The sequence below is a fragment of the Ovis canadensis genome, chromosome 9, assembly GCF_042477335.2.
Source record: "Ovis canadensis isolate MfBH-ARS-UI-01 breed Bighorn chromosome 9, ARS-UI_OviCan_v2, whole genome shotgun sequence".
In the NCBI taxonomy this organism is placed as follows: domain Eukaryota; kingdom Metazoa; phylum Chordata; class Mammalia; order Artiodactyla; family Bovidae; genus Ovis; species Ovis canadensis.
Window position 1 is genome coordinate 48,455,750 of NC_091253.1, and position 21,733 is coordinate 48,477,482.

At 40.7% G+C, this 21,733-nt stretch overlaps 1 non-coding gene across 1 annotated transcript; it reads right to left on the reverse strand.

Moving 5' to 3' along the window:
- Nucleotides 1-1,626: 1,626 nt before the first annotated feature.
- LOC138446355 (U6 spliceosomal RNA) lies at nucleotides 1,627-1,732 on the reverse strand. Its single transcript, XR_011259292.1, has one exon. It is a non-coding gene; the product is annotated as a U6 spliceosomal RNA (small nuclear RNA).
- Between the last annotated feature and the right edge of the window lie 20,001 nt (nucleotides 1,733-21,733).

Sequence of the window (21,733 nt, forward strand, 5' to 3'; positions counted from 1 at the left end):
TCCTCACCCCCACATTTTGTTGCTGTCTCAGCTGTGTCCGACTCTTTGCGACCCCGTGGACTGCAGCAGCCCAGGCTTCCGTGTCCTTTACCATCTCCTGGAGCTCGTGAAACATGTTCATTGAGTCAGTGATGCCATTCAACCACCTTGTCCTCTGCAGTTCCCTTCTCCTCCTGCCTTCTATCTTTCCCAGCACCAGGGGCTTTTCCAGTGAGCTGGCTCTTTGCATCAGGTGGCCAAAGTACTGGAGCTTCCGCCTCAGCATCAGTCCTTCCAAAGAATATTTAGGACTGATTTCCTTTAGGATTGACTGGGTTGATCTCCTTGCAGTCCAAGGGACTCTCAAGAGTCTTCTCTAACCCCACAGTTCAAAAGCACCATTTCTTAAGCACTCAGCTTTCTTTATAGTTCAACTCTCACATCCATACATGACTACTAGAAGAGCCATAGCTTTGACTATAGAATGTTGAGAATTTCTGTGAAATGATTTGATTATCTGCTTTCACAGAGCACTAACAATTATTTTCTTAGTGATTATGAACTTAGTTTGGGAGGCAGAGGAGTTTTTTAACTTATACTGAAATATGGGAACATTTAAATTACATCTTTTAATTTACTTCAGTTCCAAAGTTAATCATAATCTGTCATTGTTCTGGTCTGCCTGCAATATCTAAGTCCCTAAATTTTCATCATCTAAGTTTGTTGCAGTTTTTTGGGGTTTTTTTTTCGGGGGGGGGAGATTAGCAATTAGATTTTATTTTTTTAATTAATTAATTTTTTATTGAAGGATAACTGCTTTACAGAATCTTGTTGTTTTCTGTTGTTTTCTCCCTTTTGAACCTCCATCCCATCTCCCTCCCCATCCCACTCCTCCAGGTTGATACAGAGCCTCTGTTTGAATTTCGTGAGCCATACAGCAAATTCCTGTTGGCTATCTATTTTACATATGACAATGTAAGTTTCCGTGTTACTCTTTCCATACATCTCACCCTCCCCTCCCTTCTCCCCATGTCCATAAGTCTATTCTCTATGTCTGTTTCTCCACTGTTGCCCTGTAAATAAATTCTTCAGTACCATTATTTTAGATTTCATATATATATGTTAGAATACAATATTTATCTTTCTCTTTCTGACTTACTTCACGCTGCATAATAGGTTCTAGGTTCATCCACCTCATTAGAACTGACTCAAATGTGTTCATTTTTATAGCTGAGTAATATTCCATTGTGTATATGTACCATAACGTCTTTATCCATTCATCTGTTGATGGACATCTAGGTTGCTTCCATGTTCTAGCTATTGTAAATAGTGCTGCAATGAACAATGGGATATATGTGTCTTTTTCAATTTTAATTTCCTCAGGGTATATTCCTAGGAGTGGGATTGCTGGGTCATATGGTGGTTTTATTCCTAGTTTTTTAAGGAACCTCCATATCGCCTTCCATAGTGGCTGTATCAATCTACATTCCCAACAGTGCAAGAGTGTTCCCTTTTCTCCACACCCTCTCCAGCATTTATTGTTTGTAGACTTTTTGATGATGGCCATTCTGACTGATGTGAGGTGATATCTCATTGTAGTTTTGATTTGCATTGCTCTAATTATGAGCAATGTTGAGTATCTTTTAAAAAAATATGGGACGCTTCACAAATTTGCATGTCATCCTGCACAGGGGCCATACTAATCTTCTGTGTATTGTTCCAATTTTAGTATATGTGCTGTGGAAGCAAGCACAAGTTTATTACAGTTTTCATAGTAACTGTTTTTGTTACTGATGTTTTATAGTAAACTATAAAGGGAAAAGCAATGATGGTGTTGCCACGGTTTCAGAAACATAGTGGAACCACCCCAGAACTTTGTCTCTCTTCTCCCTTCCCCAGGATTTAGGCTTTGGAACTTTACTAATTATTAAAGTCATAATTATCTTCCTCTTTCCCCTTTCTTGTCTTTCTTCTTCCATTCCTGGAGTGACATTTTGGGTGGTCGGATCTGAGAGCTCTATCTTGGGTTATATGAGAGTTGATGAGAATGGTCAAATGGACCACGAGTAAAGACCAGGGGTAAAGAGATGCTGTAAGTGTTGTACGTGAAAGGTCAAGGATGGCAGGTGCGTCCATGAAGGTTGCTGTGACTTTACAGCAGACAGGGTTCAGACACAGGTCAACAAAGCTATGGGGAGATCCATGTTAATGGCTACCTTGATCCACTCAAAAACAATTCCCTTAAGTCTTCTCCCCACAGTTGGTGCTTTTGAACTCTTAGGGTAACTAACAGCTGGCACTCAATACACGTCTGTCAATGGTGATAATATAAACAGGCTAATGATTCATTGGGGTGGGCTGGGAAGAGAGCTTTTATTGGTGCAGAATCAGTTTTCTCTCTGACCATCTTACATTTCTTATTGTCCTGTAGCCCCTGCAGTTTTGCTAGGTCCCAGGATTCCTACGGGCTTCCCAGGTGGCACAGGTGGTAAAGAATCTGCCGGCCAACAAAGGAGACGCAAGAAACCCGAGTTCTACCCCTGAGTTGGGAAAATCCCCTGCAGAAGGATGTGGCAATCCACTCCAGTATTCTTGCCTGGGAAATTCCATGAGCAGAGGAGCCTGGCAGGCTACAGTCCATGGGGTCACAAACAGTCAGACGTGACTGAGCACACACATAGGGTTCCTGCTCATGGTTTGGGTGGCCCTGTGCTCTAAACCTCCTCCTGGTGTCGTGACCCAGGGACTCTGCTGTCCTTTGCTTCCTCCTTCAAGCCGCCTCTTGCATTTGGATTTGTGTGTTCTCCTGTAGCCTGCTGGTGGGAAAGGACAGCCTCCTCAGCTCACTGCTTCCTTCCTGGTGCTGAAGGTAGGCACCCCAGCCATGTGAGCTCTTAGGTTTTTGATGCAATCACCATGGAGAAGTTGTACATGATTACAAAAACAAAAATTGTGAGTATGATACTAAAGTAATGGAACTCTGTAAAATATTTGCCTGCTAGATTGCTCCTACCCTTGTACAAACATCTATATTGTATGCCCTATCTTCTTCAAAACAAGGCTTAATTTCAAGATTAAAAGAGATTAACATGTGCCCATTTCTCCTAATTTGTCTCTGATATGGGAAAGATTAGGGTGCTGCCTTTGTTTATTATGGTCTTGACTTAGTTTTAATTACACTGTCCCAGTATTTTGCACGGAGAAGGCAATGGCACCCCACTCCAGTACTCTTGCCTGGAAAATCCCATGGATGGAGGAGCCTGGTAGGCTGCAGTCCTTGGGGTCGCTAAGAGTCAGACATGACTGAGAGACTTCACTTTCACTTTTCACTTGCATTCATTGGAGCAGGAAATGGCAACCCGCTCCAATGTTCTTGCCTGGAGAGTCCCGGGGATGGTGGAGCCTGATGGGCTGCCATCTATGGGGCTGCACAGAGTCAGACACGACTGAAGCAACTTAGCAGCAGCAGCAGCAGCAGCAGCAGCAGCAGCAGCAGCAGCAGCAGCAGTATTTTACAGCATGTTCCCTAATTTGAGGTTGTGTGATGTTTCCTTGTGATTAAAATCAGGGTATGTATTTTTAGCAGGAATAGCATATAAATGATATTGTCCTTTAGAAGGTAGATCATATCACTATACCCCTACCAATTATTGGGCTTCCCAGGTAGCTCAGAGGTAAAGAATCTACTTGCCAATGCAGGAGATGCGGGTTCTATCCCTGAGTCAGGAAGTTTCCCTAGAGGAGGGCAGGACAACCACTCCAGTATTCTTGCCTAGAGAATCCCATGGACAGAGGAGCCTGGCAGGCTACGGCCCATGGGGTCAGAAAAGAGTCAGACATGACTTAGTGACTCAACACCACTGCCAGTTACTAGTGGTAATGTTCACTTTTGTCATTTATTTAAGATGACATCTGCCAGGTTACTCTGTAATTGGCAAGTGTCTTATACAGAGATACCTTGAAATCTCACCCCTCTAAATTTTCAATTTTGTGTTTTATTGTATGTATACTATATTAGCAAAATGGTGAATGTATATAACTTATGAGCAACTTATCTATACCCATAGTGCTCAAATGCTCAATTTTTTTTTAATCAATAGGGGATTCTGATGAAATTTGTTTCAGAAACCACTGTTCTATTTCCGTTCCTTCCTTAGGCTTAACAGGATATCTCCCCATTGTTTCTTACAAGAAAATTTTGATTGCTGACTCTTTCCTATTATAATTTCCCCTTATCTACATTTTATACTCTTTTGGACCTACATGTATTTGAAACAGACTGCTTCATCTGTTTGCTAGGTTTTTTCAAACATTTTATTTGATCATTAATATTTTTGTTTTGCCACACCATGCAGCTTATGGGATCTTGTTCCCCAACCAGGGATTGAACCTGGGCTCTCAGCAATGAAAATGTGGAGTCCTAACCACTGGATCGTTAGGGGAGTCCCATATTTGCTGTTGCTGCTGCTGCAAAGTCGCTTCAGTTGTGTCCGACTCTGTGCAACCCCATAGACAGCAGCCCACTAGGCTCCCCCATCCCTGGGATTCTCCAGGCAAGAACACTGGAGTGGGTTGCCATTTCCTTCTCCAATGAATGCAAGTGAAAAGTGAAAGTGAAGTCTCTCAGTCATGTCCGACTCTTAACGACCCCATGGACTGCAGCTTACCAGGCTCCTCCATCCATGGGATTTTCCAGGCAAGAGTACTGGAGTGGGGTGCCATTACCTTCTCTCCATATTTGCTAGTTTTATTAATAAAAGCACCTTCATTTATTATCGTGCTTCAGTGCCCAGCGTATTTATCTAGATTTTAAGGTAGTCAAAGTTTACCTCTTAAATGTTACATATGTCATATTCTATATATTTTTTATTAGGACTGTCCTCTGAATGTAGCATCTGTGTTTGATTTATTTCTCTACCTGCCATAATATGAACATAATGCCATGCACATAAAAAGCTCTCAATTAGGCTTTGTTTATTGAGTGAGTGAGCAGATAAACATCTGGTACAATGTTTGCACAGTGAGGAATCTGTTACTTTGGTTCAATGACAGTGGCAGACACTCTTGGATGGCTAACCAAGTCACCATTTCCAACTTTTTTCTAGCCAACTTCCAGTTAGTGTTGGGCATATGACATAGTTCTAGCTAATGAAAGAGAAAGGGAAGTCTGATATGCAGTTCTGAGACAATTTTCTGTTTTCTCCTGTAGCCACTGAATTTGTGCTTTCTTCCAGCTCTTTGCCTCGGATGTAGAAGTGATGGCTGGGCTGCAGCAGCCATTTTAATAACATGAAGGATAGATAAGAGAAAAGCACTGCTATTGATCTTTACAGTTTAAACTGAAGAAGCAAAACCAAGGACTATTTACTTTTGAGCATCTTGCTACATAAGAAAACAAATACAAATTGGTGTAAACCATTATATCTGGACATTCTTCTACCTGTTCAGATAAAATATTCTTGACTTATACTCTGATAGATCAGAGAAGCAAATACTGTTCTTTGATTTATTCAGAAATGCTTCTCTGAGAAGTGGGTGTTTCATGATCATTTTTGAGTTGGAGAACTGACCTGGGATATTTGAATTAGAAGAAATTCCCACATGCAGTTTTGCTTCAGATGCTGTCTGGAGATGGGGATAAAATAAGCAATATAAGAGGAGCTTATTTCTGGGATCTGCTGGTGGAGGGGTTATGGGATATCAGAGATGAGGACAGTGACCCGTGCCAATGTAAAACTTGGACAGCTGGCCACAGGAAGGTCCAACTCATAACAGGACAGGGAAACACGGCAGTTAGGTAAAGATAATGCGGCAGGCAGATCAGAAGCAGGGACATCGTAAGAAAGAAAGGGGAAACCTGCCAAAATCACTGGGGATGTTATGAAATTTGGGGCAGTGGGGTATAGTAAGAGCTCAGAGCCTACAAGTTCAGAAAGTTGTAATTAAAACCTTCTGGAATTCAAAACTCATTCTGCTATGTACTAGCTGAACAAGCTGGTGAATTCATGTCCTTTCTGAAGCTCAGGCTCCTGTCTATCTAATAAGAGATGTTTTATTACCTTTTTATGAGGTATGTACCTCAAGAAAGAGATGCAATATTTACTCAAATAGGGAGCGCTGGAAAGTTGTAAACAAATAACATTTATTGATAATAAACTGTAGTCCAACCTGAGGGTGATTTTACATGGCATGGATTTTACATGGATGTGGAAGAGAATTCCTGAAGATATAATCTCCCTTTGAGGGCTAGCCAGAGAAAGGGATGGTTTTTAATACAAGGTGTACCTCAAGCCTCAGCATCTTTTGTAGTTTTGTGTGCTTGAGTCTCAACAAAGTTGAATTAAAACCTCTGGTTTTCTGCCCAGTTTCGGAGGCCATGGTAGGAAAATTCAGTTCCCATAATCTTAGCAGTTTAGACCTCCTGATGGTTTTTAAGCCAATAGAGGTTGATGAATGTTACCTTTTGGTCTTTTCACCTGTTTTAATTGAGGAAACTTCTGTAAAATGCTGGTTTTGGTTCCAGCACACTCACTAGTCAGGGTTACTACTCAAAGCCAAACTCATTCAGCCAACAGCACTAAAAATACTCTTGGTTTCTGCCAGTCAATTTTCTTGTATTTTCACAATTAGTTGTTCTGCCTGGAAACTGCCTGCCAAAATGCAAATATCGTCCAAGGGCTGATGGAAATTTGAGAATGTGCTAAGCTGTGTAAGGTTTAAGAGCAACATTATTCATTCAGTATTTGAAATATTTAAACAAATGTAAATCAAAAAAAAAGAGAGATGAAATCTCATTATAAGAATGAATGGCTGCTTTCCACTCTTTCTACAATATAGGCTTGATCCCCATTTACATACCATTTGTAATATTAATATGATTGTAGTGAAATAAATCACATCCTTCACTTTTACATTTTTAATTACATTCTACTGCATTTGTTCTTTTGTTTATAGTTAACTAATAAAATATTTATTACATCTTACATATATGATAGTGGTTCTGTATTTTAATCAGATTTTACACATAATCTTTTCTCCATCTTTTAGTATCTTTTTTATGACCCTCTGCACCCCAGGATGTTGTTTTATGGAAACCTCATTATTTTTTAATGCATGGCTATTTATTAATGTATTGTGTATATAACACACTATGCATTTCTTTGAATTGATGAATACATTTACATCCACTTGAGAATAAAAATTCCCTGAAGAGCCAATCTCACATTTCTCTTGCTGTGCCAGAAGCCCATATGATTTTTTTTTCTTGTTTTGTTGAGGAATGAAGAGTGAAAAGAAGAGAAGAAAAAGGCAGAGAAAAAAAGAGAGAGACAACGAGTAGTTTTTTAAGTTCCATTTTCCGAGAAACCTTTCTCCTGAGGTCAAAAATTAATGCCTCGCTGCAAAATGGAATTTTCAGGGCATGCAAATTAATTTACCCTTTGCAAATTCTTATATTTGATATGCATTTTATGTGGAGCCCTTGACCCACTGTTTCTTCAGTCCTTTTCCATGTGTTTTCTGAATTACCTCCTCCATTGCTCCACCATATTGCACTTAGAGGATTAGATATTAATTGCATGAAGAGTGAAGACCACAGTTAACTACAATAGCAGGTACCACTGAATGTAATCTTACAACTATAAAAAACAACAACAAATGACTATCATCAAAAACCCTGCTACTAACCAGGAACTCAACTCCCCATAACTCAGGGAGTCTTTGTGAACCACAGAGTAAGCAAGACAGAAGCAATCTCTCTCTCTCAGGTTAATTCATCCACCTTTTTGCATTATATGAGAATTTTTCTGGGGGTTGCTGGGTGTAGGCCCTGGCTATGTGTCTTGCTAAGCATCCTCCTCATGACCTTTGAAATCTTTTGAGGATACTACTCCAGGCTCTTTCTGTATTAGCACAGAACAGTGTTCAGGTTAACTGACCGGAGAGACCAGTGACCTTAACAGATTGACTCTTTGTTCTGTGAGCAAGTCAGGTTTAGGTGGAAGACTGGCAGAAGGCTGGGGAGCATGACTGAAGTTTTTTTCCTCTTCCATTCTCTAGACAGAGTCATTTTGGATACTGTAGAGAAAATGTGATAGAGAAAAAAAAAGTTCTCATATTATCTTCTCTCCCCTCCTATCTTATATGGTTTTGTCTGACATCCTCCGTGGACTGCACACTCACAATCCTGTTGGAGGTGTTTCCACGTCAACCTCTATGTTCTAAACGCTTCTCAAGTTCTAAGGAATATATTTAATTTTCATAAGGTATGAACAAGGTGCTGGGCAGGAAATATATTGTGACCTCCAATTTCAATAAGCGAATGTGTCAATTGTTACTGTGCATTTGGGGACTAGGAATATAAAGCGCTTTCTAAGACAGAATGTACTAGATGGAATGTTACCATTGAATCACAGAGAGACCCCCACATATATTCATCAAGCTTAATGTTTTCTAACCCAGCTGATCTTTCAGGGCTCTTCTTCTGCAAGGGTTGATGCAGGACCCTTTGGCAATTAGGGGGAACTCTGGATACTTTCTTACTATCTGTGGGCAATATTCCCCAGGGCATTCAAGTTTCAGAGGCTTCCCAGGTGTTGTGCTGACATGCCTCTGGCTTAGGGATGCTCAGAGATCTACATGGGTGAGACATGCCACCTCTGTGCTCTTCTCAGACCCAAGTCATGAGAGATAGTTATTTTTTTAATTTTATTGAGTGGCCAAAAAATGTTTCAAGATAAATACATAGAATTCTCTCAAAGAATCTAACTGTAGATCAAATGATATGGTTCATTTGCTGTTCAGAGTCACTTAACTTATTAGAATCTCAAGGTCCTCAAGCTGAAGTAGGACTGGTAATAATAAAATCTCCCCCAATTCTAGCTCTCATTATGACTAAACATTTTCTGCTCTTATGTCTTTGCTTTTTCCTCCATTTGCCCTCTCCCTTGCCTTTCAATATGCTCTGCTGCTGCTGCTGCTAAGTCGCTTCAGTCGTGTCCAACTTTGTGCGACCCCATAGACGGCAGCCCACCAGGCTCCCCTGACCCTGGGATTCTCCAGGCAAGAACACTGGAGTGGGTTGCCATTTCTTTCTCCAATGCATGAAAGTGAAAAGTGAAAGTGAAGTCGCTCAGTCACATCTGACTCTTAGAGACCCCATGGACTGCAGCCCACCAGGCTCCCCTATTCCTGGGATTCTCCAGGCAAGAGTACTGGGGTGGGTTGCCATTGCCTTCTCCTCAATATGCTCTCAGTTCAGTTCAGTTCAGTTGCTCAGTTGTGTCTGACTCTTTGCGACCCCATGAATTGCAGCACGCCAGGCCTCCCTGTCCATCACCATCTACCGGAGTTCACTCAGACTCATGTCCATCGAGTCTGTGATGCCATCCAGCCATCTCATCCTCGGTCGTCCCCTTCTCCTCCTGCCCCCAATCCCTCCCAGCATCAGAGACTTTTCCAATGAGTCAACTCTTTGCATGAGGTGGCCAAAGTACTGGAGTTTCAGCTTCAGCATCCTTCCTTCCAAAGAAATCCCAGGGTTGATCTCCTTCAGAATGGACTGGTTGGATCTCCTTGCAGTCCAAGGGACTCTCAAGAGTCTTCTCCAACACTACAGTTCAAAAGCATCAATTCTTGGGTGCTCAGCTTTCTTCACAGTCCAACTCTCACATCCATACATCACCACAGGGAAAACCATAGCCTTGATTAGATGGACTTTGTTGGCAAAGTAATGTCTCTGCTTTTCAATATGCTATCACCGGTCATAACTTTCCTTCCAAGAAGAAAGCATCTTTTAACTTCATGGCTGCAATCACCATCTGCAGTGATTTTGGAGCCCCAAAAATAAAGTTTGACACTTTCCACTGTTTCCCCATCTATTTGCCATGAAGTGATGGGACCAGATGCCATGATCTTCGTTTTCTGAATGTTGAGCGTTAAGCCAACTTTTTCACTCTCCTCTTTCACTTTCATCAAGAGGCTTTTTAGTTCTAGTTTCCCACAAAAATAATGTCTTGACAGCTTCTACCATCTCCAATCTTTCAAATTGGAGATGAGTCTAAGCTTTTGTTCTCACCTACTCTTCACCTCTGGTTACTTCACTGGACCACAGCTCCAAGTACTAGTTTCCAGAGCAAATTAAGTCTCCAAGAAATGTTAACTTCCTCCCTATATTTGTTCCCTTGTCTTCTATGCTCCAGAAATTAGCATTTTTAAAATAATTTTTTGAGTGACTTTAGCTTCACACCAAGATGGAGAAGAAGGTACAGAGATTTCCCCTATACTCTCTGCAACTGCACATGTATGACTTCTCCCACTACCAGCATCCCCAGAGGCAACATTTGTTTCAGCCGATGAACCTACAAGGACATATCATCATCACTGAAAGTCCATAGTTTGCCTTCGGGTGCACTCTTGGTGCACATTCTATGGGTTTGAACAGTGATATAAGACATGTATCCATTATTATGGATATGTAGCTCAGTCAGTAAAGAGTCTGCCTGCTCAATTCCTAGGATGGGAAAATCCCCTGGAGAAGGAAATGGCTACCCACTCCAGTGTTCTTGCCTGAAGAATCCCATGGACAGAGGAGCCTGGTGGGCTACAGTCCACGCGGTTGTTAAGAGTCAGACATGACTGAGCAACTAAGCACACATCCGTCATTATAGCATTACGCAGAGGATTTTCACTGCCCTAAAAACCCTCTGTGTTCCTTACCCATCTCCCTGACCCTCGCTGCCCCTGACAACTACTGATGTTTTTTCCCATCTCTATAGTTGTGCCTTTTCCAGAATGTACTATAGTTGAAATCATACAAATATGAATTTTTTCCAGATTGGTTTCTTTCACTTAATAATATGCACTTAAGTTTCCTTCATGTCCTTTCATGGCTTCATAGCTCATTTCTTTTCAGTGCTGAATAATAAATATCCCATTGTCCAGACATACCAGTTTGTATATCCATCCACCTACTGAAGAACAATTGATTGTTTACAAGGTCTGACAACAATGAATAAAGCTGCTATAAACATCCATGTGCAGGTTTTTGTGTGGATATAAGTTTCCAATGCTTTTGAGTTAATTCCAACGAGTGTGACTTCTGGATAGTATGGAAATTATGTGTGCTCAGTCCAACTTCTCTGGTCCCATGGACTGTAGCCCACCAGCCTCCTCTGTTCATGGAACTTTCCAGGCAAGAATACTGGAGTGGGTTGCCATTTCCTCCTCCAGGGGATCTTCTCAACCCAAGGACTGAACACATGTCTCTTGTTTCTCCTGCATTGGCAAGTGGATTCTTTACCGCTAGCACCACCTGAGAATTCACTTTCTTCCTTCTAAATTTGGTGGTGTCCTCTTAGGATAATCGACACTTATTCTCTGCAGCATCTCCCACTTTCTTGGCCTGTCTCCTTTAGACCATCTGCTGTGGGGCCCCTGCCTTGTGGCTCACGGTTTCTTCATTCTCTTGTCCTCCAGCGTAGAGCACAGAGCTGCATTCTGAATTTTCAGGGCACGGTCTTTCCCTGAAATGCTCTTTATTATTAATAAATGCATACTTATTTATCTCTTTGTATAATATTTTGTCCAGGGACAATGTTTTAGGGCTGTTGTTCACTGCTGGGTCAGTAGCCCAAACTTTCCCCCTAATCCACCTGCAGCTGCTGTATCCTTGCAGCCTGAAAGCAGAAAGTACTGCTCCTGACACAGAGTTACTGGTCAACAATAGGTGCCCAATGAGTGAGGGAATGAATGAGTAAATGACATATATACACTGTTCCTATCAGCATGCTTTTGAGGTTAGCATTTTGAATTGGAAGAGTAGGATTAACATTTGTACACTCAGTTCAGTTCAGTTCAGTTCAGTTCAGTCCTCAGTCATGTCTGACTCTTTGCGACCCCATGGACTGCAGTACACCAGGCTTCCCTGCCCATTTCCAACTCACGGAGCTTACTCAAACTCATGTCCATTGAGTCGGTGATGCCTTCCAACCATCTCATCCTCTGTTGTCCCCTTCTCCTCCCGCCTTCAATTTTTACCAGCATCAGGGTCTTTTCCAACGAGTAAGTTATACGCATCAGGTGGTCAAAGTATTGGAGTTTCAGCATCATATCAGTTCTTTCAATAAATATTCAGGACTGATTTCCTCTAGGGATGGACTGGTTGGATCTCCTTGCTGTCCAAGAGTCTTCTCCAACACCACAGTTCAAAAGCATCAATTCTTTGGTGTTCAGCTTTCTTTATAGTCCAACTCTCACATCCATACATGACTACTGGAAAAACCAAAGCCTTGACTAGATGGATCTTTGTTGGCAGAGTAATGGTTCTGCTTCTTAATATGCTGTCTAGATTGGCTATAACTTTTCTTCCAAGGAACAAGCGTCTTTTAATTTCATGGTTGCAATCACCATCTGCAGTGATTTTGTAGCCTCCCAAAATAAAGTCTGCCATTGTTTCCCCATCTATTTGCCATGAAGTGATGGGACCAGATTCCATGATCTTAGTTTTCTGAATGTTGAGCTGTAAGCCAACATTTTCACTCTTCTCTTTCACTTTCATAAAGAGGCTTTTTAGTTCTTCTTCATTTTCTGCAATAAGTGAAGACCATCTCTTTCATAATTTTCCAGTTTGCTGTGATCCACACAGTCAAAGGCTTTGGCATAATCAATAAAGCAGAAGTAGATGTTTTTCTGGAACTCTTGTATTTTCAATGATCCAACAGATGTTGGCAATTTGATCTCTGGTTCTTCTGCCTTTTCTAAATCCAGCTTGAACATCTGGAAGTTCACTGTTCATGTACTGTTGCAGCCTGGCTTAGAGAATTTTGAGCATTACTTTGCTAGCCTGTGAGATAAGTGCAATTGTGCGGTAGTTTGAGCATTCTTCGGCATTCATTGCCTTTCTTTGGGATTGGAATGAAAACTGACCTTTTCCAGTCCTGTGGACACTGCTGAGTTTTCCAAATGTGCTGGCATATTGAGTGCAGCCCTTTCACAGCATCATCTTTTAGGATTTGAAGTAGCTCCACTGGAATTCCATCACCTCCACTAGCTTTGTTCATAGTGATGCTTCCTAAGGCCCACTTGACTTTGCATTCCAGGATGTCTGGCTCTAGGTAAGTGATCTGCCATGTGTAAGATAGATAGCCAGAGGGAGATGCTGTATATAGCACAGGGAGCTCAGTTCAGTGCTGTGTGTGGGATGCGTGGGTGAAAGGGAGGCTAAAGAAGGAGAGGATATGTTTACCTATAGTTGATTCTGTGTCGATCACAATAAACTGTGGAAAATTCTGAAAGAGATGGGAATACCAGACCACCTGACCTGCCTCTTGAGAAACCTGTATGCAGATCAGGAAGCAACAGTTAGAACTGGACATGGAACAACAGACTGGTTCCAAATAGGAAAAAGGAGTACGTCAAGGCTGCATACTGTCACCCTGCTTATTTAACTTATATGAAGAGTACATCATGAGAAATGCAAGGCTGGAAGAAGCACAAGCTGGAATCAAGATTGCCGGGAGAAATATCAATAACCTCAGATATGCAGATAACACCACCCTTATGGCAGAAAGTGAAGAGGAACTAAGAAGCCTCTTGATGAAAGTAAAAGAGGAGAGTGAAAAAGTTGGCCTAAAGCTCAACATTCAGAAGATGAAGATCATGGCATCTGGTCCCATCACTTCATGGGAAATAGATGGGGAAACAGTGGAAACAGTGTCAGACTTTATTTTTGGGGGCTCCAAAATCACTGCAGATGATGACTGTAGCCATGAAATTAAAAGATGCTTACTCCTTGGAAGGAAAGTTATGACCAACCTAGACAGAATATTAAAAAACAGAGACATAACTTTGGCAACAAAGGTCTGTCTACTCAAGGCTATGGTTTTTCCAGTAGTCATGTATGGATGTGAAAGTTGGACTGTAAAGAAAGCTGAGCACCGAAGAATTGATGCTTTTAAACTGCGGTGTTGGAGAAGACTCTTGAGAGTCTCTTGGACAGCAAGGAGATCCAACCAGTTCATCCTAAAGGAGATCAGTCCTGGGTGTTCATTGGAAGGACTGATGTTGAAGCTGAAGCTCCAATACTTTGGCCACCTGATGTGAGGAGCTTACTCATTTGTAAAGACCCAGATGCTGGGAAAGACTGATGGTAGGAGGAGAAGGGGACAACAGAGGATGAGATGGTTGGATGGCATCACTGACTCAATGGACATGAGTTTGGGTGAACTCTGACAGTTGGTGATGGACAGGGAGGCCTGGTGTGCTGCGGTTCACGGGGGAGCAAAGAGTCAGAGATGAGTGAGTGACTGAACTGAACTGAATAGTTGATTCATGTTGTACAGCAGAAATTAACACAGCACTGTAAAGCAATTATATCCCAATAGAAAAAGATAGCATTTTCTCACTGGTTTCTTTTATTTTTCACTGTGACTATGGAAATATACTTCAAAGCTTTTTTGTCTCATAGATCATCAATTACTTACAAGGCTGCCTGAATCACATGCTTAAATACAAGTTATACATTGTATACTTCCTCCTCTAGAACTTACTATGCCTCTTCCTGCTTTTAAACTGAAGTCTTACATGTCTCCTCCTGAACAAGTGCTCCCCGGTTTCTCAAGATACAACTCCTCCCTCCTCTCCAGACTTTTGATCCACAGACATGAACTTGCAGTGACCTTCCGGCCATCACAAGACGTGATTCAACACCTGTGGGCAGGCTTAGACTGTTCTCTCATTCCTCATTTCCACTCCCTCTTCCACATGCTTTTGGGTTTCTCTTGGCCTATGTGCTGTGATAGCATGTTTGTAGACTTCTGTTATTTCATGCTTATTTGGTATGTCTGTTTTCTGGTCAACCTCATGCTACCGGTGTCCACTACTGGAGTGTAATGGCCATGAAGGTATGGACCAGCCCTCTTTAGTTTGGCTTTGTTGTCATTGATACAAAATATAATGGCCATTCAAGTCTGTTGAATTATTAATAAACCCAGAAACACCTGCTTCAGACTTTGTAATGAAATGTATTTTGGTATGAGTGTATTCTTAATAGGGACATTTGGACTGCTTTTCAGTGCCTCTGAACAGGTGGAACAGATAACAGTTCAGCCACGTGTGTTGTTTGACATTGTGTAAATTCTCACTATCTTCAATTCAGTAAATGAATTTTGTGTTTAGAAATTGTCTAGAGCCTGACCAATACTCACACAGCTACCACAAATGAAGAGAAAATAATATTTTTATTGGTGAAGAGAGCAATGGCACAGATCTCATATAAGGAATCCAATTCTACAGTTAAATGTGACAATACAAGCAACTTGTTTAAAGGCTCCCACACCATTCAGCCAATCCCATTGTTCTTTGTTCCCAGGTGGACCATCAACAATGGTTTACAGATGGAGTTTATTAAAATTTTATAAGCAAAAGTCTTTACCATTATAGAGATGGCTGTTTCAGGAGGAAAGTTTTACCCGATGATAATATGTTTTTCTCTCACTGTTCAAAATATGTAAGAGTAAAGCTCTATATAAAACTATCACAGACTAAAAGTAAATAATCAAGTATATTTTAATCAGTTCAACTCAGTTCAGTTTCTTAGTCATGTATGACTCTCTGTGGCCCCATGGATTACAGCACACAAGGCTTCCGTGTCCATCACAGACTTCTGAAGCTTGCTCAAACTCATGTCCATTGCATCGGTGATGCCATCCAACCATCTTATCCTCTGTCATCCCCTTCTCCTCCTGCCCTCAATCTTTCCTAGAAAAGATTAGGTCAGCTCTTCACATCAGGTGGCTAAAGTATTGGAGTTTCAGCTTCAGCATCAGTCCTTCCAATGCATGTTCAGGTCTGGTTTCCTTTAGGAAGAACTGATTTGATCTCCTTGCAGTCTAAGGGACTCTCAAGAGTCTTCCCCAATACCACAGTTCAAAAGCATTAATTCTTCAGCACTCAGCTTTCTTTATGGTCCAACTCATACCCATATACGACTCTTGGAAAAACCATAGGTTTGACTAGACGGACCTTTGTTAGAAGGTTTGATCCATCTCTTCTCTGAGAGATGCAAAATTAAATCTTCCTTTGTATTTTTAGATATTCACAGTTTATTATTCTGCTTGACACATTAATTTTACCCATTATTCTTGGATTTATGAAGATACTGAAGGCTGGAATTGTTGGAGGCATACTTTGTTCTTCTCCTCTTACTTTTTAGGTGTGTTTTAGCAAAGCTTGTGTTGAATCAATGGAGGAAGTTCCAGAATCTTTGATATCCTTCCCTTCTATTTACTACCTCATCCATTTGTCAAAATTCAAGGATGCAGAACACCAAACTTTATAAACAATATTATGTACATAACATGTAATTAAAATGTTAAAGAGATATCTTAATAATATCACATATAAAGTTTATTTACTATATAAAGTTTAAAATAATGTGTAAATGTATATCATATATTCATAAGTATATTATATTTATATATCTATTAATTTCACAAAAAGGATAGTTCTCTGTGTAATAATAGAAGCAGGCTAAAAAATTTTTTGAATTTTCTTTTACTGAGATAATTTTATTTTATGGAAAGGTGTTTGAGTTTATAAAAACACCAACTATCAAGATGGGTTTCCATTTTTAATGCAGCTTACTTAATATTGCATATCCAATATATCAAGATAATTGCATATCCTCTGACTTATTTACTGTTTCTCCATATTTGTAAATCTCATATAATGAAAATAACATATTGCACATTTCATCTCTTTAAGAACTATCAGAAAAACGTGAAAGATCTTGTCAGAAACATTTTTCTTTGGACTTGGCAACTATTTGAAAGCCAGGAAGGGAAGAAAGAGTCAAAGATGACTAGAACTCAGTTGTCTGGAAGAAAGAGGTGCCAATAGTAGAGATCACAAAGTTGGGAAGAAGAACTTACCTGGAGTAAAATATGACTTAAATTTTGCACCTGTACCTTGAGGTTCAAATAAGATATCTAGGTGGAAGGGTCTAGAATTCAGTTGGGAATGAAATGAAATAAAGTTAAATAGAAATAAATATTTGTGGCTCCCTTGTATAGAAAGGTAACTTCAAAGAGTTTGGAGGATGAAAAAAGGCTGAAGTTAGAATTTTCTAGAATCTGAAATACTCCTTCCCTCTATTTTCTAATTTATTATTTAAATTCGGTTATAGTATATAATTCAGCTAGAAAATAATTACTGTAGATGGCTATTTAAAATACAGTAATCTTAAAAAGCTACAATTTTCTACATCAAGGATATTATATAGCATGAGGGTAATGCATAAAATGATCCATCAGTCATCAATTATGTAGATATTAAAAGAAATAGGCATTATAAGTGATTGGTTTGGAAATTTTTCCTACAGTTTGACTCTCAACTGTATGTACCCCAGCCAATTTATTCCTTCCTTTCAGACTGTGCTTTTAATCAATGTTTACAGCAAGCAGACCATTAGAGATTAGTTTGAAATGGGAGATTAAATTCTGAAATTTGTCTCAATAAATAGTTGAAGGTTTAATAATTTCACTAACTTTTAACACTGATTTAATGAGAAGATTTTTGGGGATTAAATGTTTAGACAAACAGGCAAAAAAACGAGCATGAGATGTATGCTTCTAGGCAAATAAATGAAATATTTACATCTGTTTTGCAAGGCTCTTCATAATGACTTCTTTTCTGGTTTTGAACCATGTTTTATTTATAGAAGAAATTTCAGTATTATAACATAAAAAATAATTGAGCCTCTGTGATATTAGAGTGAGTCCTATACAGGTCATGAATGGAGCAAATAAGAGACTGCTATCATTCTGATTGTTCTAGATTTGTAAACAAAAGGAAATTTTAGCCAGTTCTGGGAAATATAGTTTCTCACTGGATTTGAATGTGAAGAAATGAAGCATAAAGTAGTTGTGTGAAATCATGCCTTTGAAGGGAGCTCTTGTTGTAAATGAAGCTATCATGGATGGGAATTGGGACTTGGTAAAAATATCTGTGGACTTCCTTGGTGACTCAGTAAAGAATCCGCCTCCCAGTGAAGGGGACACGGGTGTGATCCCTGGGTTGGGAAGATCCCCTGGAGAAGGGAATGGCTACACACTCCAGTATTCTTGCCTGGGAAATCCTGTGGACAGATGAGCCTGGGGGGCTATAGTTCATGGGGCTGCAAAGAATTGGACACGACTGAGTGAGTGTGCCGGGAGAAATATCAGTAACCTCAGATATGCAGATGACACCACCCTTATGGCAGAAAGTGAAGAGGAGCTAAAAAGCCTCTTGATGAAAGTGAAAGAGGAGAGTGACAAAGTTGGCTTAAAGCTCAACTTTCAGAAAACGAAGATCATGGCATCTGGTCCCATCACTTCATGGCAAATAGATGGGGAAACAGTGGAAACAGTGTCAGACTTTATTTTTGGGGGCTCCAAAATCACTGCAGATGGTGATTGCAGCCATGAAATTAAAAGATGCTTACTCCTTGGAAGAAAAGTTATGACCAACCTAGATAGTATATTCAAAAGCAGAGACATTACTTTGCCGACTAAGGTCTGTCTAGTCAAGGCTATGGTTTTTCCTGTGGTCATGTATGGATGTGAGAGTTGGACTGTGAAGAAGGCTGAGCACCGAAGAATTGATGCTTTTGAACTGTGGTGCTGGAGAAGACTCTTGAGAGTCCCTTGGACTGCAAGGATATCCAACCAGTCCATTCTGAAGGAGATCAACCCTGGGATTTCTTTGGAAGGAATGATGCTAAAGCTGAAACTCCAGTACTTTGGCCACCTCATGCGAAGAGTTGACTCATTGGAAAAGACTCTGATGCTGGGGGGGGACTGGGGGCAGGAGGAGAAGGGGACGACCGAGGATGAGATGGCTGGATGGCATCACAGACTCGATGGACATGAGTCTGAGTGAACTCCGGTAGATGGTGATGGACAGGGAGGCCTGGCGTGCTGCGATTCATGGGGTTGCAAAGAGTCGGACACGACTGAGCGACTGAACTGAACTGAACTGAGTGACTAAACAACAACAATAGCAGTATTTGTGCCTTAGGCCATGTTACCCTGAAGCTGCCTGTATCTTTGATATTTTTTAGTTGTGGTACCTAGTTCACTTTCTTTTTTAATCCTAAAATCAATTTTGGAGAAGAGTTTCTGTCGCTGTAAGCGTTCTAAATGATAGAACTCATTGTTGATGACTTTTTTCCCCTAAGAACTTCGTGAAACAAAACCAAAGAGAAAAGTCACATCTTAGAGTATAGTTCCTGGTTTAAGCAATGACCATGTCTTACTAGTTTTCAGGAAGTCCTCTGAGTCAGTCTGGTTCCTCCACCATCCCAAGCTAGGTGAGGCACTGTTGGACTCTGTGGCAGAGGGCAAGGGTGGGATGATTTGAGAGGATGGCATTGAAACTTGTATAATTTCATATATGTAACAAATCGCCAGTCCAGGTTCAATGCATGATACTGGATGCTTGGGGCTGGTGCACTGGTACGGGGAGGGAGGAGGGAGGGGGGTTCAGGATGGGGAACACGTGTATACCTGTGGCGGATTCATGTTGATGTATCGCAAAACCAATACAATATTGTAAAATAATCAACCTCCAAAAAAAAATAAAATAAAATAAAAAGTTTTATGTCTTTTGCAGCCTTCGCTTTAATGTTTTTCTTGGGGACTGCTTGGCAATAACTGAAGCCTTGTTGCCTGGTGTATTCTGAGAAGGACCACAAGACTGGGAGATGCTGCAAGGTCCAGTGACTGGGCATTTTTGTGACAGAGGTTGGGACATCTCCTGACCACAAGTATGCATGGCTGAACCATGGTGATTTCTCAGAAATGAGACACACTGTATTCCCTCTGTCTTGTTTTCTCTTTCCCCCCTTTTTTCAAGGAGGAAGAGTTAAATGCAGACTCTGTGTAAAAATCTACATTCTTTGCATTCATTTTAAGGCAGGAGCAAGCGTACCTCTCTGCAGCTCAGTGCCCTACAAGCCCTCCATGAATGTGACCCCAACCTCCAAGACTCCATCATAATTTCTGTCCAAGAAGACTTGATAAAGACTCTTCCTCACACTTCAGTCTATATTAGCGTGCCTAAAGCTGATCATATGAAGTCGTATTTGTGGCCTTGACTTACATGGATGGGGTGACTGAAACTCAGAGAACTTGGTGATAGGTCTCTGAGTAGCACATCCAGGCACTGCCACCTTTCACCAGAGCGGCTTTAAGCACTAAGGTATCCGGCCCATGAAAGCACAGCCTCCTGCGTCCAGATCCGAGGACTCAACTGCCTTCTCGGAAAGGGAACATCAGAGGAAATGATTGCCCGCCCTGCAGATGCAGTCCCCTACACTTCCTCTCTTCCTTTGACTCTGTCCTTCTCACATCACCCCCAGGGCAAGAGCAAGAAAGCACAAAAACGCTTGCATGGGTACACACACACACACACACGGCCTCTCATAACACTTCTCTCTTTGGAATAGTCCTGTTTGTATTTTGTCTCTTTTAAAATTGAAGCATAGTTGATTTACAATATCATGTAGTTTCAAGAATACATCAGTGACATATGTATATAATTAATATTCTTATTATGGGATTCCCAAGTGATGCTAGTGGTAAAGAACCTGCCTGCCAATGCAGGAGACAAGAGAAGAGGGTTCAGTCCCTGGATTGGGAAGATCCCCTGGAGGAGAGCACAGCAACCCACTTCAGTATTCTTGCCTGGAGAATCCATGGACAGAGGAGCCTGGCGGGCTATAGTCCATAGGGTCTCAAAGAATCAGACATGACTGAAGTGACTGAGCATGCACACATATATTATTATATATAGTAATATATGTATTTATATATATTTTTAATGTTTCTTCATATACATATATTTCTATAAAATACATAATATTTTTTCAGATTCTTTTCCATTATAAGTTATTAGAAGATATTGAATACAGTAAAATTTGCCAAGAACCCTGTCTGCAACCAGTACAAAGATTATTAAAATTTTTTGTCCAGGAAAATGCACAAATTCTCATGCAAAGCTCTTTGTTTCTTCCTTTAGATGTGAAGAAAATGGAAGACAGTAATTGGCTGCTTAAACATATTAGAGTCTGTTATTAGTTAATAAAATATGTCTATGTTTACTGTTTTTTTAATGTGTTGTGCCATACTAAATATTTTGCAGTAATTCCAAGCTGCCAAGAAAAAAAAAAAGTCTCAAAGGATATTTTTAGTGTGATTTTTAAGCTCTGTGAAATCAGCTCTTTTTTGGACTTTAATTAGAACCATATGACGTCAAATCTTGCCCTCAAGCTAAATGCTGATCTGCCCCCTGTAGTTGCTTCCTCTCTTCATGGCTGGTCAGGGGAGAGTGAATGAAATGCTGGCCTCAGAGATCTTCTGGCTGCTCTGCACTGAATCGTGAAAAGTGGAAAGTGATGGACTGGTGGAAAAGTCTATCAGAGCACTTTCTTCCCATCCTTCTGCTTGTTTTTAGAACAACTCCAAAACAGACATCTTTGCAGGAGATGCATCATTTAGCACAGGGAAATTCGAAGAGCATTCTTATCTCATTGGAAAAGACCCTGATGCTGGGAAAGATTGAAGGCAGGAGGAGAAGGAGGCGACAGAGAATGAGATGGTTGGGTGGCATCACCAACTCAGTGAACATGAGTTTGAGCAAACTCTGGAGATACTGAAGGACAGGGAAGCCTGACATGCTGCAGTTCATGGGGTCGCAAAGAGTCAGACATGACTTA